This window comes from Helianthus annuus, chromosome 4 (genome assembly GCF_002127325.2).
Source record: "Helianthus annuus cultivar XRQ/B chromosome 4, HanXRQr2.0-SUNRISE, whole genome shotgun sequence".
Classification (NCBI taxonomy): Eukaryota; Viridiplantae; Streptophyta; class Magnoliopsida; order Asterales; family Asteraceae; genus Helianthus; species Helianthus annuus.
Genome location: NC_035436.2, coordinates 145,374,948 through 145,394,526, shown reverse-complemented (window position 1 = coordinate 145,394,526; position 19,579 = coordinate 145,374,948).

The window sequence follows — 19,579 nt, the reverse complement described above, 5'->3', positions numbered from 1 at the left end:
AGAACTTTCAGACCTTTGTTGGAAAGCCATTTTTATGACATCATTTGCTACAGCTATATCTTCTGCAACTTCTTTGTCAATCTGCTCTTGTCTCTTTTGTTGATCTAGCTCAATGTCTGATATTTTTGCTGATGGGTTTGGTGATGATGGTTTGTCTAAAACCTTTTTGGCAAGGTCTTGAAGTTTTGCTGATCTGTCTTTATCTAAAGCCATTTTCTTGATGGCTTCTTCAAAGTATTTAGCTTCCCTTTCCTTTTCTTTTGCAATAGTCAGCTGTTTCCTCTTTTCTTAGTTTATCACAATGATAGAGGTATCTGCTGTTATGATCAGTGGTTTAGGAGCACCAATCTGCTGTTCTGGCTTTTTGTAGCCAGGCTTCTTTGGAGTGTCTGAAACTGTTATCCTCCTTTTCTTAAGCCTTTCGTAAGCCTCATCGGTATACTGCTTTGTCCATTTTGCTATGGCTTCAGTAGTATCCACCTTAGCATCCACCAGCTCCTGCTTCTTTCTTTTGTACTCAGATATAAGGTCATGAATGAGCTTTTTGTATTTGTTCCAATTTGGAGCTGTTTTCTTCTTTCTTGGATCATTTTTGATCCTTTCAATTCTGTTTGCCTCATGCTTTAAAGCAACTATTGGCCGTTCTTCAAATTGTTTTTCTTCAACTGGATAGAATTTTTCTTTCATGATGTATGCAAGATATTCTTTTCTCATTTCTTTTCGTAGATCTGCTTTTTCTTTGCTCAGATCTTGTGCATAGTCTTCCATCTGCTTGACTTTAGTGAGCAGGAATTCCAATTTTTCATAAATGGCTTCGTCACTTTGACCTTCACATTCAATTTTGGCTCTTATCTTAGCCTGCCTTTCTTTGAGCTTGAGGTATTCATCCATATTTTCTGGGACTATGAAACCTATGAGAGAAGGAAATCTTCTTGTTGAAGGATCATCCTCGGTGTAGAATTGTCTCATCTCATTTTTTACAGCTTCCAGTTCCAGTGGATATTTTGCAGCAATAGGATCATATTTGTCCTCATTTGCCTGAGTTGTTTTTCTTTTTCTGGTGTAAAGCCTTGGAGAAGGAGATTTTGGTTGTGATGTAGAAATATTGAGAGCAGTGGTGGATGGTTGTTGACTAACAGTGGTTGAAACAACTGGTGTTTCAACCTCTGTTGTCATTACAACTACTGATGTGTCAGTAGATGTCTTCTGCTTTTGAGCAGGTGTTGAAATGGTAGTGATTTGAGTGGTGGAGAGTGTCTGACTAACAGTTGCTGAAACAACTGGTGTTTCAACCACTGTTGTCATTACAACAGATGTTGTAACATCTGTTATCTTCTGCTTTTTGGCAGGAGGAGATGATGGGGTGGCTGTTTTTGGTGGTGATTTTGGTTTTGGTGGTGGTGATGTGATCATAGGTGATGATGGTGGTAGGGCAGTGGTTGTGGTGGTGTGTGGTGAGGTGGTGTGTTTTGATACGGCAACTTTAGTCTGGCTATCTTTTTCAGGTTCAACATATAACCCATCATCAATTCCCTTATTCTTCCACCTGATTTTCTCCCCTTTTTTGGCATTATCTGGAAAGGGGTTATTCATGAAGAGGGCAGTAGGAGGAACTTTTCCAGTGGTGCTTTGTATGTGAGCCTTGATAGCTTTGATGTCTGCTTGAGTATCTTTAAACCTTGACTCCACCATGTTTGTCAGCATTTGTACATGTGTTGCATGCTGCTGATCAGCCATTTGTTTTTGTTTTTCAAGCAGGGGTTGGAATACATTCCATAACTCATTTGCAGTAGGTGCAGGTTGTGTAGGTGCTTGAGCTGGAACAACATTGGATTGTGCTTTTTGAGCTTCTAACAACTGTTGCACCATATCCTTTATTTCAGCAACTGATGTTTCAAGATTTTCAACTCTGCCCGTCAATTCCTGATATTTTAAATCATCACCCAAGTTAATGGGATCATCTGATTCCCCACCAGCAGTGGTTGTACCAATGTGTGACTTAGGAAATGAATCCCAAAAGTCATTCATTGATGCCCCTTGTTCTTGGTACTGGGGTCTTCTTTCTTCAGCACTTGATAGCCTTTTGAAGGTGCCAGTGGGCATAACAAACTCACTGGTGGTTCTCAGAGGTGCTATTAAAGAAATTGCCTTCAAGGGAGTCTTATGAATGTAACCACTGTCCAAATGACCAGTGGCTTCAACATTTGTAGTGGCTGCTCCACTTGAACTACTGTCAGGAATTACTTGTAATCCCTGCAGTGTAACCTCCTCAATTGTTGCTGGGATAACAGAGGTATAGACATTAGACCCAGTCACTTGTGGGAGTATACTCTCAGTGATAGGTGATTGAGAGGAACTGGTTTGTGTCTGAGCTATATCAACTGCATGCAACAAAGGTATCATGGATTGTGGTAATGTGAGGGGTGAAGATAAGGGTGTTGAAAGAGACATGTCCTTGGGATCAGGACTGAGGAAGATGGATCCAAGTGGGTCCAGAGCTTCATAATGTGGGGTCCCTGTGTTTACAACCTGATCCTTTTGTGAGGATGCATGAGGAGTTTGAGGCAATGGTGGAGATCTTTCTTCCATCTGCTGTGAGGAAGTAGCAGCAGTGGTTATTGGTGACATTTTTGTTGTCACTGGTAGTGGCTCTGGGATCTCATCTTCTAGAGGTGCCTTTGTTTTAGGTTTGGGGGGCTTCCCGGATGTTTTCTTTTTGGTCTTTTTAGTAATGTTAGGTGTGGGTTTCAAAGTAGTGGTTGTGCTGCTATGATCACCTGGAGCAGTGGGCTCAGCAACCGATACCTGAGGAGCAGTGTTATCTGCTAAATTTTGCTCAGGCACCTCTGCTTTTGTTTTTGAAGGTGCCAACATTCTAGAGAATGTTTCAGGTGTTAAACCATCTATTTTAAAATAGACACCTTGTTTGAGCAAATTTTCATTTTCTTTTCCAAATTTTTGTTTAAAATAGTAGCTTAGAAACCTTGGAAAGAGCAAAAATGATTTGCTGTCAACATTTTTTACCAAGTCATTAAAGATCTCCTGAGAATAGTTAAAATATTCATTGTTTAATAGCATAACCCATGCATTGGATCTTTAATGGTATTTCGTTAAAAGTAGTTGTTTTATTAGAAACACACATCAAAAGAGTGTGAAATAAAAACCTAGGTGCAGAAGGGAAATAACCTTTTTGTAAGGTATCTCTTTTTGGTTGTTCTGCATACCCCCTTTTCAAGAAATCATTTTTCAACTCGGTTTTAGAGAAAGAAGTTTTTCCTTTCTGATCATCAAGTTTAAAGACTTCTGAGATGGATTGTGGAGAAATTTGAATATCTTTACCATGTATCGAGGAGTTGATGGCTATGACAATGTCTCCTTGTTTTTCAAGGGTTGCATTTTTCCAGAACTCTCTCTGGGTTTGTTGATAAATAGGAGCATCTACTACTAGCAAAGTTTTGTACTTTGATGCAGATAAGGTGTCGATGATGGAATCGAAGGTGTGATTGGTAGTGGGTTTTGTAAGTAGACCCAAGTAATTGTGAGGGGATTTGTATGGGATCTCTATGGGTTTAGCGGCCATTTGAGTGGCGTCGTCGGAAGATGAAGATGATTTTGATTTTGATTTCGTCATTTTGATGAAGAAGATCAAAGAATGTTTTTGTGAAGAAGAGTGGGAAACTGCTTTGAGAAGAGAATTTTGGAATTCAATTCGACAGTGTGTGCCCCTATTTGGGTTATGATCAGGGTTTTATTTAGGGAAAAAGTGAGTGCTGATGTGGCAGCGGTTACAAAAGATCTGATGGCTAAAAGCTGACCACGTGTCAACCTCTGATGAGAAGATGAATAATGGAGGACAGTTGTTTAGAATGTCACTGATGAAGCAAGTATCAGTGGTTACAACGGTAACAAATGAAACAGTGGGTGATTTTTACCATCAGTGGATAGCATATCAGTGGATAAAACACTGATTTTGAACAACAGTGCATATCATGAAAATGAGAGAGCAGAGGTTGACTTTCAGCAGTCGACAGTGTTTAAGAACCGGATGTTTGATCATAACACTGGTAGGAAAAATGGTGTGATTTTGAAAGGCTATTACATCAGCAACTGTTAGTACAACAGTGATTGAACTTTTGACAAATATTTTGAGCATCTGCTTGTTCAGATGAGATGATTGATTTTGTCTTGTGTAAACACAATATCATGTCCAAAATCTGTTGATCTGCAGGAATGCTATACTTAAAAAATATTTTAGATGCAAGTTGTCAATTTTAATTTATCAGCACTTTTTCAGGAATTTATGTTCAAGGTTTTACCACATATTTATCATAAGTTTTGAGGCTTTTATAAATTCATGACAGTGGTTTAGTATCCCAGATGATGAAAATCTTTTTACTAAGGCTACTCATTTTGCGTCTAATTATCTGAATTAGAACATGAGTATCTCAGTAGTTTAAAAACTGTTAGCAATCAATTTTTGATCTGTGATAGAACAAACTTGAGTTTGATATGACCTTGACATATGCACCATTTCCTTTTGATCTGTTTTAAGGATAGTAACTTCACACAAAAATAAGGGAATTACATCCTGACCGGAGAAAGAGACTTTTACTATTAAAAAGAGTAAAATTACAAAATATATTATTTTTTTTAAAAATGAATAATATATCCGGCTTTATTTAAGAAAAACACCTTTAAAAAAAGTTAAAGGTTATTTTGAAAATATCATCAAAAGGATCTGGTACCTTTCCAAATAAGCTCATAATCACATCATTCTCAAGTTTTTATGACCACTGTTTTGGGATCATTTTCTTATCAATTGATTGCAAAATCCTCTTTTAAGGTCAATCACTGGAGATACTATTGTTACCTGAACTTTCCTGAATTAATGAATGCATATAGTTGCTTGATGACCATTGTTTCCCAAATTTTTATCTCTTAAGTGTTTTCCATTTATACTCTTTTCTTTTGACTTCAAAAGTTTTGAGATAAACACACTTATGAGTTTTTATGATTTTACTTCTTCCCTTTCTACCCTTCCCATTCATAAGTAATGAAATACTTACTAGGAGGTATTTATTGAAGAAATACTTAATCCAAAATCATTTTTGCAGTAATGTTTTGAGAGATCTGGCCACATTTGTACATGTTTCATTATCAAATCTCACATTACATATGATTTGGACTGTTTTGACCCCTGATTTTCTTAATGTGTTTTAACAGGATTGATTTGATCCTTTTGAGGATTCTCAACCTGCTTTTCAACACATAAGGTTTCATGTCTAAAGCTTTATTTCCCTCTTTTTATGTTGGTGCACTTGTGTCTGTACTTTGTCTGTATTTTGTAATGATATAAAACGATGTCTTTTGTTAGTCTTGTTTACGTCTTTTGTTGGTTTGTGTATGTGTTTCAATGTAAGTTTGACCAAGTCAACCATCCTCCTGGTTTGACTTGGCCAAACAGTTAACACATGGATTGTAAGTTTGTTGTGTCGAAGGATGTCATCGAAGGATTGTTTATATCCTTCGATGAGCTCGAAAGATAACACTCGATGGATGCAGATGGACCTCGAAGGATATGTGGATCCTTCGATAGCTGTATGATCGACAGATCATCTTTCGAGCAGTCAATCTGATCCTTCGGCCAGTCAAACTGTTATGGGTATATATAGTCATGTATGAGTTCACTTCACAGTTAGACATACGAAAGACAGTGTGAGTGTATGTGAGTGAACTAAGTCTTGTAGAGAGCTTTTTCAGTTTGGTCAAGGGCTGTAACCGTGTCCACTGAAATACAAGAGAAAACTTTGATATCTCGTGTGTCTACCTTTCTCTTTGTAGCTTGTGTTTCTCATATAAACTACCGGTTTGCATTCTAGCTTGGATTCCGCACTTGCTAGTGTGTTAAACATAACAAGGATAAGGTTTAACCTCAACCTCCGAGGGACCTACAAGTGGTATCAGAGCCGTGGCTCTTTTCCTTGTTAAAAACCGAGTTTATACAAGACTTTGGAGTGTTTGGACAAAACTCACTTGGTTTAGCACCCGTTTTTAGTGTTTTTCCCGCATTTCTAGACATAAAAACGTGTTCTAAACTAACCGGGTGTGTTAAAGGACGGGTTGGGTAACTTAAAAACTTGTTTTTAAGAAGTTGGTAATTTCCGGCCAAAATTCCGGCTTACTCCGGTGACCGGTTTTCTGGATAAGAACCTTCTATTTTAGGCAATATTTTATTGGTCAAATCTGAGTTGGTAGAAAGCATGGTCTGAACATACCTTTCTGCCGAAAGTTGTCTACCAACCAATCACCTTTTCACCAACCTGTCACCTTTTGTCAACTGTGTTCGTACAGATCGAAGGATATCCTTCGAAGTCGAAAGATCATCTTTCGATCAAAGGAGGTTCGACAGATATTCATCCTTCGAACATCCTTTGAAGTCTGTGACTTATCTTTCGATCCAAGGAATCTTTTCGAAGGATATATCTTTCAATCTACAGTTTCTTATTCGAAAGATAAGGATCCTTCGTTTGGAGAATCTTTCGAAAACATTGTTCGAAATTCAACAGTGATCTTTCGAACACTGTTGATCCTTCGAACAAGTAGTATCTTTCGATCCCAGTCTGTTTAAGTTTAACAAGTTTGTGTTTTACAAGTTTGTGTTTTTCAGGTCTTTCAATCAAGGATCTTTCGGCTGTCTGTTCTTATTCAAGATATTAACATAGTTTGTGAAAATTAATTTTTTTTTAAAAAAAAAGGAAAACTTGTTTTTCAAATTTTAAATCAATTTTCACTTAATATATTAATTGTTATAAAATGGGAACAAATGGTCAGTGGGATCCATCCGCGTGGACTACAACAACTTTGACTCCACAATCATCAGCTACGCAATCATCAGCCACGCAATCTGCGTCAGATTTCAACAAAACTGCATGGATGCAGGCTATTGCCCCACATCAAGCTGCAATGATAACTGCAAATCAATGGGCATTGGTCACAAATCAAAGCAGCAGCATTCAAGCAATGATGCAGAACGACAGTGAAACTGGTACAAGCACAAAACCGCCAAAACTAAATCACATCAATGATTGGGGATGGTGGAAAGAAAGGCTGAGAACTAATGTTCAGGGGCAAGGTCAAGATATGGATGTGCTTTTTCACCGCATTTGACAATGAGTTGGAAGTTGCAGGATCTAATCCAGAAACTTACAGCACTATGTCTGATGATGATAAGAAGAAATTTGAGTTAGAAAAGAAAGCGTTCATGATTCTCACACAAGCTCTTCACAGAGACATTTACCACCAGTTTGTTTACTGCACGACTACTAAAAGCTTGTGGGATATGCTCACGTTACGATGTGAAGGAAACGCTCAATCTAGAAAGATCAAGCAAGAATTACTGAAGAAAGAGTTTGAAGGGTTCACGTGTATGGAGAATGAGACTTTGGCAGAGTTATCTACAAGGTTCCATCACTTGTTGAGCGAGATGTTTGCCTTTAGAGTCACTGCCACTCCACAAGAAATGGTGAAAAGATTCGCTGATAGCTTACCATCAAAGTGGAGCAGTTTTCTTGAAATTCTCAAAGAAAATGGTGTTCTAGACACAATCACCGTTTATGAGTTAATTCAAAAATTGGAGAACAAGGATGTAGAAGAAAAGCTTAAGGCAAAAAGAACACTAACTCCTCAAAATCCAGAGATGTACTATGGGATTGCAGGAGGTATCAGTGGAGAAAAACCAGCCTCTCAACACGCGAAGCTTCAAACAGCTTTCATCTCAAACACCGGACCTTCCACAACAAATCAGTTTGATCCTTCAGCATACACGATGATGTATTCAAGACCAGATTCTTCTTCTCAACAACAGTATGTGCAACCGACAGCTCAGCAATTCACACCACCGCCTTTCTTAGACCCAAGCAGAGCTCAGCAGCAACAACCGCAACAGCAAGGGTTTTATGGAAGCTCTTCAAACTTTCAAGCGACTTCCAATCCGAACACAGTCAGATTAGACACTTCCAACTTTTCCAAAGTCACTGTCGAAATAGCCAAGGAGCATATGGAGATGTTGAATACCTTGGTTAGTGCTTATTGTGGATTGGTCGCAGGTCAGATTGGGAATATCAATCTAACCAATGAAGATTATCAGCAAGTGGATAAAGAAGAGTTTGAAATGATGGATATCAAATGGGCTCTTGCTAGTGCAATTCGAAGAGCAAAGGAGTTTATGGAAAGGACGGGGAGAACCAACTTGGAAAGCAACAACAACACCAAGTATGGTTTCGACAAGAATGCTGTCACTTGCTTTAATTGTGGTGAAAAGGGTCACTTCAAGCGGGAGTGTCAGAAGCCACCTAAGCAAGGAAATCAGAATCCTTTCAGGAATCAAGGACAGCCACAACAGCAACAGAACAACAATTCTGTCAGATCAATAGTTCCTGTTGGAGGAAATTCATCTGGATCCACAAACACTAATCCCCACAGAGGATTGGTTGTTCAAGCTGATGAAATCTGCAACTGGAACCTTCAGCTCGGAGAAGGAGGAAATGGTGGAACAGCATGTTATGCTAAAGTGATTGAGAAGGTAGTGGAACCCGTGTCTGCTGGTGAATCTTCAGAAGATGAAGATAGTTCGGGTTATAGTGGGAGCATGGATGGGGAATCACTTGATGCTGGTGATTTATCAAGTGATGCTTTAGATTTGGAGGTTGATGAGCTTTTGGCTGAAGCTGAAGCATTATGCAAGAGGAGATCTATTCTCTGCCAGAAATCTGCTGGAACCTCCGAGAAGCTTGCTCAGTTTTTCTCTGAAGATGGATCTTTTTCTTTTCATACAGCCTTTATGGCTCACGTAGAAGGTCAGACTTATCAGGTATGTGATACTAATTCTAACTCTATTTCTGTTCCTACTGAATGTGCAAAGTGTTTAAAATATGCAGAAAAGGAAAGTCAGTTTGAAATTACACACAAACACAATCAAGAATTGATTGTAGATCTTTCTAAAGCAACCGAAGCTAACTTGTTTTTAACAAGAAACGAAAAGGAATTTAAAGCAACAATTGCGTCATTAAGACATGATGTTTCAGAATTACAAAAGGCTGTTTTGCGAAAACAACATGCTAACAATAATCTTATTGACACAATTGAAAAGCAAATGGTAGAGTTAGCAACAGCTCGATGTGAATGTGAGACAATTAAGCAGAAATTGGAAAGCTATTCCAATTCCCGCTATGTATTGGATCACATCATTAACGTTCAAAGGAAAAAGGGGGATGCAAAATGTATTGGATTCAAATCATGTCCTCCCCCAATGAATCACAATTACTCCAAATTGCCTGATGACGAGGATATGCCCCGTTTTGAACCTACTGTGCCACTCGGTCTAGATGACTTTGCAGCAGGCCTCGGGTTCACAACTGGTACATCATCCTCGGGTCAATCAGAATCTGAGAATGTGACAGATTCATCGTGTGTTAAGGAACAGAGTCCTCCCATTATTGAGGATGCTGATTCTTCGGACGATGAATCTGAAGAAACTGTGAAACAACAGTCTAACTCGGTTACAACAGATATTCCTATCGAGATTCACATTCTGTGTGATCCACCAGTGAAACCGAGTAAGACTGAAATGTCAAAAGCAATGGAGTCCCTTGTAGTTAGCCCTGAAGGGAATAACTTGTTGTATACGCTCAAAGGAGATAGCAAAATCTACTCTAACAAAGATTTTCCAATTAAAAATGTAAATCAAGATTTAATTGAGCAAATTTTTGAAGGATGCACTGATAAGTTTTTGGGGAACAAAAGTGGCAAAGTTACCGTCACTCAATGTGATCCAATTCCGTGTGAACAAATTAGAAAACAATACGGAAACCAAAAACTACCAAGTGAGCGAAAACAACAAGTCAACTCCGGAAAGGGTAAGGTACAGGGAAAGAAGGCTCAGAACAAGAATGTTCAAGCACCTAAAGTTCAGCAGCCTAAGACTGAACAACCAAAGGTTCAACAACCTAAAGTTGAACAGTCTAAGGCTACTCAACCTAAGGCTGCACAACCTAAAATTCAACAATCAAAGGTTGAGCAACCTAAGGTTCAACAACAAAAGGTGCAAAACAAAAGAGCTCCTGTTAAGAAACAAGAACCAAAAATGAACTTTGTTGGATCCACTGGTTCAGACAAACTTGAAACATTTCAGGATAAATCTAACGTTGATTTTGTAAAACAAGTTAGAATTTTAAAACGAAATGATCAGAATAATTACACCCAACACACCAACGGATGTGATTTAGGTCCTAGTACGTCTAGCTCACAAAGTTCATTGTCTGGTTCTCCGTCTGGTCATCAACATGTTTCTCCAAGGTTCGTAGAGCGGAGAACGTGCTTTGAATGTGGCACAGGTGGGCATATTGTAAGATATTGCCCATACGTGCAAAAGCTGAAGTCAAAAACGAGTGCTCCCCAAGAAATCAATTACCAAAAATGACCGGTTTCCCCGAAACAGGACCCACGTGTCTTGAAAGAAAGGGAAAAGAAGCTAAAGCAAAAGAATCAAAAGGTAATTGAAAAGGCCTTAAAATCAGAGGTCAAAGAAGAAAAACCTGTACAAGCAAAACCTGAAACTGTAAAACCAGTAAATGCTAAAACAATAAATTCAAATACTGGTAAACGACAAACAGCTTGGAAGCAAAAGCAGGTAATTCAATCAGGGGGAGCACCACAGGTTCTTTTTCCTAATCATCAAGTGATTGAAATCACCTTCCTTGATGATCAAGGACGACCCAAGTCCACAAAGGCTTGGGTCCCCTTCTCAAACTGATAAGTTAGTTGCATGTGCAGGCGGCTCCAGGAGGAACTATTAATAGTCATTGGATTGTTGATAGTGGGGTTTCCAGGCACATGACGGGCGACTATCGTCTTCTTTTCGATGTGCGAAGTATAAGAGGAGGTTATGTCGCGTTTGCTGGAGACAAAGGAGGGTATATCACCGGCGAGGGAATGATCTCAAATGGAATTGTGAGTTTCGACAAAATCAATTATGTGCAACAATTGGATCACAATCTCCTGAGTGTTTCTCAGATCTGCGACAAGAAGTTCACCGTGCATTTTGATGATGCCGGTTGTTATGTGCTGAAGCCAGGATTCAAGATTCCCGAAGAATGGATTCTCTTATCAGCACCAAGAATTAATGATTTGTATGTCCTTGATATGAGCCAAGCAATAACTAAGTCCAAACAAGTTACTTGCTTTATTTCAAAAGCCACTGAAAAGGAGACGATCTCTTGGCACAGACGGATGGGTCATATTCACCTCAGAAAAATGAATCACCTTGTCAAAAACAATCTGGTGAGAGGTGTCAATGTGAAGAATTTTCAACTTCAAGATGTCTGTGTGCCGTGTCAGAAAGGGAAGCAGATCAAGAAATCACATCCATTGAAAAAGGTTAACACTATAAACATGCCACTCGAACGTCTGCATATGGACCTTTTCGGGCCAGTCAAACACAAGAGTGTGCACGGGGAAGCTTTCTGCCTGGTAGTCACTGATGACTATTCAAGATTTTCTTGGGTTGATTTCATGGTTCACAAGAGCGAGACTCCAGAAATTCTAAAGAATTTGATCACCTTGTTGGAAAATCTTTATAATCTAAAGGTGAGGCGAATTCGAAGCGACAACGGAACCGAGTTCAAAAACAGGGTTATGGATGAATTTTGCACTGCAAAAGGAATCCTTCATGAATACAGCTCTCGGTACACGCCACAATAAAACGGAGTCGCTGAAAGAAAGAACAGAACCTTAATTGAGACTGCAAGAACCATGTTGGTTGAGTCTCAGCTTCCAGTTCGATTCTGGACTGAAGCTGTTGCCTTGGCTTGCTACACGTTAAACAGGGTTCTCACAGTGAAAAGACATGGCAAAACGTGCTTCGAACTCCTACACAAGAAGACTCCTGACTTGGAATATCTAGAACCTTTTGGTGCACCATGTACCATGATTGAGCCTGACGGGAAGTTTGGTGCCAAAGCTATCGAAGGTTACTTCCTTGGGTATGCTACTCCTAATCTGCGAGTATGGAACCTGACTACCAAGAAGATTGAAGAGTGGGGTGAAGTAAGAGTTCAAAGATATTCTAATCCACCAAAGCCTTCTGGAGATCCATGGATGTTCGATTATGATGGTCTTTTCGACTCATTTAATCTGCCGACATTTGATGATGACAATGCAATTGCTCAAATGTTGTCTGAAAGCGAGAATGCGACTGGCTCTCAGTTAGCTCGCCCAATCATTGTTAACTCACAAGAATCTTCTTCTGTCAACAATCTCGTTTCAAATGAGGTGTTTAATGATGCTGTCGACTACAATTTTTCATCGGAAGATGAGGAGTATGTTGATGCAAATGATGGTGAAGCACTGCGTCCGGTTCAAGGTACTTCAGAAGCAACGGATCCAGTGTCTGCGCCAATTGTCCAAGAAGAAAATGCATCATCTTCTACAACTCAACAGCTTCAGAATGATATCAGGAATTTAAATATCAATAACTTGAGGACCAATGTTGAAATTCCTCCAGTTTCTGAAACCCGAATTCATAACATTCATCCTCAGCAGAATATTATAGGTGATGTTCTCAGTGGTGTAAGGACAAGGAATCAAATCAGAAATAACGAAAATGCTGGCTTGTATGCTGAGATACGAGAATCGGGACAACAAAATGATTGGTCTTTCTCCTGCTATGTTAGCCAAGAAGAGCCTAGATCTTGGAAGGAGGCATTGAAAGATGATTCCTGGGTGGAAGCCATGCAAGAAGAACTTCAGCAGTTCGAGAAGTTGGGCGTATGGAAATTGGTTGATAGGCCCGACAACTACAAGAAGATCGGAACTCGTTGGGTGTTTAAGTGCAAGAAGGACGACCGTGGGATTGTTGTCCGAAACAAAGCAAGGTTAGTTGTTCAAGGCTTCAGTCAGATAGAAGGTATTGACTACAATGAAGTGTACGCACCTGTTGCCCGTCTGGAGGCTATTAGAATCTTTCTAGCCTACGCATCCTTCAAGAAATTCAAGGTGTATCAGATGGATGTTAAAAGTGCATTTCTTCACGGAGTAGTCGAAGAGGAAGTATATGTCGAGCAACCACCGGGGTTTGAAGATCCATTACATCCTGACAGAGTTTTACTGCTTAACACGGCGTTATATGGTCTTCATCAAGCACCCCGAGCCTGGTATGAGACACTGTCTACCTACCTGCTGAACAACGGGTTTAGACGGGGTTTGATCGATTGTACCCTCTTCATCAAAGAAAAAGGTGAAGATCTTCTGTTGGTACAAGTGTATGTCGATGACATTATCTTTGGTTCTACTGATGATAAGTTATGTAAGGAATTTGAGAAGGTGATGCAAGATCGATTCGAGATGAGTGCGATGGGTGAAATGACGTTCTTCTTGGGTTTGCAAGTTAATCAGTCCGAATCTGGAATTTTTATCCATCAAACCAAGTACGTCGGAGACATCTTGAGCCGGTTCCAGATGTCCGATTCGAAGTCAATTTCTACTCCTCTTCCGCAGAATCACGGGATTACTCCGGATGAAAAAGGGGAAGCTGTGGACTCTTCACTTTATCGTGCTATGATTGGATCTTTAATGTATCTCACCGCATCAAGACCCGACATTATGTATCCAACGTGCCTTCTCGCCAGATACCAAGCAAATCCGAAGGTCTCTCACTATGCTGCTGTCAAAAGGATTTTTCGTTATCTGAAGGTTTGCCCTGACACCGGGTTATGGTACCCTAAGGATGATAACTTCGATCTCAAGGCTTACAGTGATTCTGATTTCGGCGGCTGCAAGAAAGATGGCAAATCAACTACAGCAGGATGTCAGTTCTTAGGCAATCGCCTAGTCACTTGGCAGTGCAAGAAGCAGACATGTGTGGCTACGTCTACATGTGAAGCGAAATACATTGCTGCGTCTAGTTGCTGCTCCCAGGTTCTATGGATCCAACAACAGATGCGGGACTACGGTTTTGAATTCCTAACTACTCCTATTTATGTTGATAATGAAGCTGCTTTACAGATCACTAGAAATCCTGTACAGCACTCAAAAACGAAGCACATCGATATTAAATATCACTTCATACGTGATTGCTTTGAAAAGAGACTTATCGATGTGGTTCACATTCATACCGATCACCAACGTGCCAACCTCTTTACCAAAGCATTTGATAAATTAAGATTCGATTATTTACTTTTGGTAAACGGCATAAAGGTGAAGCAAGAGTAACCGACATCGGGAAATCGTTTTTGTAAATATTTTTCTAAAACCAAAAATCCAAAAATATGTTTTTACTTTATTTTATTTTTGAATTTTAGGGGGAGAAAGTTTCAAGAAAAATACAAAAACATTGAAAAACCACAAAAATACAAAAACATTGAAAAACCACAAAAATACAAAAATATGTCTTTATTTTAATTACTTTCTGCATTTAAGGGGGAGAAAATTCAGAAAAACACAAAAACAATAGAAAAACAAAAATGAGTTTCTTGGTAATATAAGGGAAAATGATATTACATCAGAGGTCGGTCGGAACATGTTTCTAGAAATCAAAAGAAAAGAAAATGATAAGTAGCTCTACTAATGATGTACCGGTAGACTCACGATCATTTTAAAGTATGCAGGAGATATAAATATAACGAACTGAAAACCGCGTGGGAACCGCTCATTGGCATATGGTCTTGGTACCGAAATTTCGTTTGATAGATTGCCGAGGTTCTGAGATATTCAGGGTTTATGCTGTTTATCATCTGGGTATCATGGTTGTTTCTATAAAAGACAAAGTCTAGTTCTTCCATGATACCATACATACGTGTACATATCTCATACTGCATTCGACCTCAATAAGTGATAAACAATCACATGTCCAAACAAATAAGTGATAAAATATCACATTTATCCGGGAGTCAAGTTCGTCTCTCTGTTGTACGAAAGTACTGACCTGTTCACGGACTTGCTCCTGTGCCCTCATGCATATGAAAATCAAGTTCCTCATCAATAAGTGATTCTATCACATAGGGCTTGTTTTCAAATCAAATAAGTGACTTGTTCACATTTTATATACGTTAAAACGGATGATAAATGGTATACTCCCCAGTAAGATGAACTCTCGTGCATACCTTGATACGGGAATGTGTCGTGAGTGGATGAACACCGGTCGGTAAGTATAAATCATACCTTAAATGTATCTCAATGTATTATGATTACACTTGATCGCTGAGTTTAAGTGGATAACAATATCGGTAATTGTGGTAGAATACTTATCCACTTCTGTAAAAGAATCTTAAAAGGAAATGTGTTTTGACAAAAGACCGCGAACTGATATGATTCTCTTCGCCAGAAACTCGCAAAAATATTGTTGTGTTTGTACATATTTATTTACTGCTTAACTTTTATTGTCTTATTTTAAACAGTTTTTGTCGTTTTGGTGCATATCAGCACGACATTAGCGGTGATGTCGTTTGATAACATTCAAAGGATATTAAAATTGTTGTCTTTCATTTTATCAAAAACCAAAAAGATTTTCAATTTAATCTTATTTTTTGATTAACCGATGTTGGTGCTCGATCAGATACCAGCAAGCCGAGATACTTCATAAAACTGACCTTTGCAGAACTTCATAACGGGCAATTTTTCAAAACGGTCGTTTCTGAAAACTTTTAAAAAAAAATTTGAAGGGTTTGAATTGCAAATTCCCAAAATCCAAAGTGTTGGTGAAAATCTGATCCTTCGAGGAAGCAATGGCCCTCGAAAGATCAGATGGTCAATGAAAGTCAATCCTCATGGTCGAAAGATGAATTGGTCAACGAAGGATTTGACCAATTTGATCTTTCAAGCTGATCAGACTTTTCGATAGATGGATTAGGTCGAAAGATATCCTTCGAGGGTTCCCACAAATATCTGGTATCTTTCGATCCAGATCCACAAATATCTGGTATCTTTCGATCCAGATCTGGATCCTTCGTCCCAAAGCTCATCTTTCGAAGCACCTTTTCATCTTTCGAAAGGTCATTGATCCTTCGAGACGGTTCAAGTTTCGAGGTCAGAGTATAAAAGTGGTCATCTTCTTCATTTCAACATAACATTTCAAATTTCATCATCATAAAACCTCTCGTCATACTGAAACTCTGCCAAAATCAAAACAAATTTGGGCTGTCAGTTTTATAACAACATTCACGGTAGGATAACCCTAATACACTTTACAAACAACAATCTGTGTTAGGATAATCCTCATTTGATCATGTGATTCAAATTTTTCTTGTTCTCATATTTATGAAATTGTTGAATGATATGTGATATATGTAATGTGATAATGTTGTAAATATGTTAGTGATAAGTTGTTGATGATCATAAGGTTCATAACATGGAATGGTAGTTTCAGATGTCAAGGGTTTTGGGTTTGGGTTAAACAGAGCTTTGTTTGGGATTTTGGTCTAAATCGGTACATGTGTTTGTGTTTAGTATCCGAGTTAGGATTAGTGTCCGGGATTGACACTAGGATGTTGATGTTTTTAAACGGTCTGATGTTGAGGTTTTTAAATGGCTTAAAGCACACTTTAAACTATCACCGGAAAACACGTCGTCAGAAAACACGCGATGAACAGTGCCACCGGAAAACATCCTTCGATCACGAAAGATGATGTCGAAAGATGGACTGCAAAATATCCTTCGAACTGAGACTCGAAGGATACTAAACTTTACGAAGGATCATCCGTCGATTGGTCAGATCTTTCGATTGACCAAGATATCCTTCAAAATTACTGACTTTTTCGAAAGTTGATCCTTCGATAAGGCCCTTCATCTTTCGAGAAAATGACATCTTTCGATCAAATTGTCATCCTTCGAGCCAAATGTCAATCCTTCGATGTCTAAATGGCATCCTTCGAGGAACCAACACTTAGAAATTTTTCAAGAAATTGACATTTTTCTAAGTGTGAAATCCTTGATGACTGTTTGACAACTTTCTCATTACGTGTCTTTGTTTTTCTTGAACAGAAATGGCACCGAAAGTGAAGAAGAAACGGGCAAAACCAACTAAGAGAGAAAAGTCCGAAGTTGAATTAATGTCCGAGCCAAGACACAACATGGCCGCGTATCTGCAACCGGAAGGCAAAGTTAGTCCGGAATTCAATGGGATAATGGAGTATCTTCACCGGGCACGAATCAACTACGCCATTACTACTCAACACACCGCTTACCAGTCTCAGATCAAGGAATTCTGGAATTCTGCTGTGGTTGAAACAGTGGATAATCAAGAAGTGATAAGAGGATTTGTTACTGAGAAACCCGTGGTATCACCGAGAACACCATCAGAGCGCGTTTGCAATTGGGAGATCAACCAGAAGATTCGACTTCTGTTGATTTACAGTGTCAACGTGGTTTATTGATGAGGCTATGTTACTCTGATAATGTGCTAGCAAATCAGATAAACAAAGGGTCTATGCCGTTACGATACAAGTTCTTATTGCATATTCTTATTCACTGCCTGAGCAACAAACGGTCTGGATACGATCTGTCGCCGATTGAATTGACGGGATTGTTTACGGCTTTAATTCTGAATAAGCCGTTCAACATATCACGTTACATCTTCGACAATCTGAAAGAGAATGCTCGCCGGCCACTTCCATCAGCAAATCAACGGACGTCAACCAAGTTTTGGTTATATCCAAGATTCTTGCAAATGATGATCGATGATCAGATTTCGGATCTTCCCAAAGTTGAAGCAGATGTTCTTCCAGTTAATCCGATGAACGAGCGTACACTGCTGATCTTCAAGTCTATGTCTAAGTACAAGGAATCCGATCCAGTGAGAAAGCTTATTGGTCACCTCGATGTTCCGACCTACGAGGCACCACAGAACAACAAGTGTCGTCGAGATGCAAGTGATTCTGATGATGAAGAGCCAAGGTTAATCGCGTTGGCGAACACACAACTCGGGGCTAAGCACGGAATTAAAGCATCGAGCAAGAAGTCTGCTGGAAGTTCCAGTGCTGCAACACATGCTGAAATTGATGTGAATGTTGTTGCAGAAGAAGTTCAAGGAGTGTTTGTCGATCCTGATGTTCGTGGTGGTACAGGTGGAGATGGTGGTGCTGCAAGTCGGTCAGGCGATGATACGACCGACAAAGGTAAAGGTAAGGCGGACGAGCCGAGGAGGTTGGTGGATGATAGCAGTTCATCTTCTGATGATGAAGGAGGTTCTGGTAATGATGATTCGTCTTCTGAGGATGATAATCCTCCTCCTCCAGGGATGCAAAAGGCTTATGATCAGCGCGGGAATTTTCGTGGCTTTGAACGAATAGAGAAACCGGTTAGAACCGCAGAATCTGACAAAGATGAGGATTATATCCCTGCTGCTCCTGGTTTGATTAGAAAGAGGAAAGCAAGAAGACAGGGTATTCGTGCTTCAAAGAAATCAAAGGACGGATCAGGGTCAATAAGTGAAACTGCTGGCGATGCCCCTATACCTGTTTCTATCCAGCATTCAACGCCTCCAGAGCATCAGCTACCACCTGTCAGTGATCAATTGACTACATCAGAGATGCTGGAGCTGGTCTCTTCTCCTCAGACGTCTTCTGGGACACGCACGGCGACTGTTGATCAACAGCCGCCTGCAACTCCCGTCTCAGGTACACACGTACGGCCTCCTCTTGTTATTACTGGTCCAATAGGTACTTCCCGTCCAGCTGGTCAGTCTGGTTCCTCAGGACCTGAGCCTTCACGGCCGACTCTAGCAGATACATTGTCTAGTTTGTCTGAAGCTGAGAAAATTCACTTCCTGATCGAACAAATCAGTGAATTGGGTAACTTAGTTGTTCGGAATACTAGAAAGATTGAAGAGTATCGTGTACAGCGAACACAGGATGTGGTGGCACACAACAAGCTAGTCTCTATTGTTGATGCTCAGAATCTTAAGATAAAAGAACAAGCTCTAGAGATTGAAAGGCTAAAAGAAGCAAACAGGGCTCGTGATAGGGAAGCTGAGATAATGAAAGGGCGGAGTGATGTGTTAGAGCATGAGGCAAAAGTGTTAAAGCAGAAGCATGAAGAGCTGTCGGAGCGCTATAAAAGTCGTGATGATCGTTTAATAGAAGCCTTCAGGCCTGTTCATGCAAACTTCAAGAAAATTGATCACAAAGTAGGTACGCTTTGGAATGAAAGGTGCAAAGCATTAGGCATCGTTCCCTCAAAGCGTGGCGATGACAAAGACGATGATGCAGCAAATCCTGATCAACCAGCTGCCTCAGGTTCCGGTGCAACTGCATCCGGTGCTGCAGGTGGGTCTGGTACATCTCAAGATGCTCCTACTGCTCCTCCAACAGCTACTACTGGTCCGTCTGAGCAGACTGAAACGTTGGAAGCTTCGGCAGGGTTTGAACATGTTAGTCTTGAACCGGAAGCGTTTGCCGATCTCCCTGAATCCTCAACTGTTCAACAGTATCATCCAGTCACGGGTGAACTATTAGAAGAGGGAGAACATGTTACAGAGATGTCTGATGAACGTGTATTAGCTTTGAAGGAATTGGATGAAGTTGATTTGAAG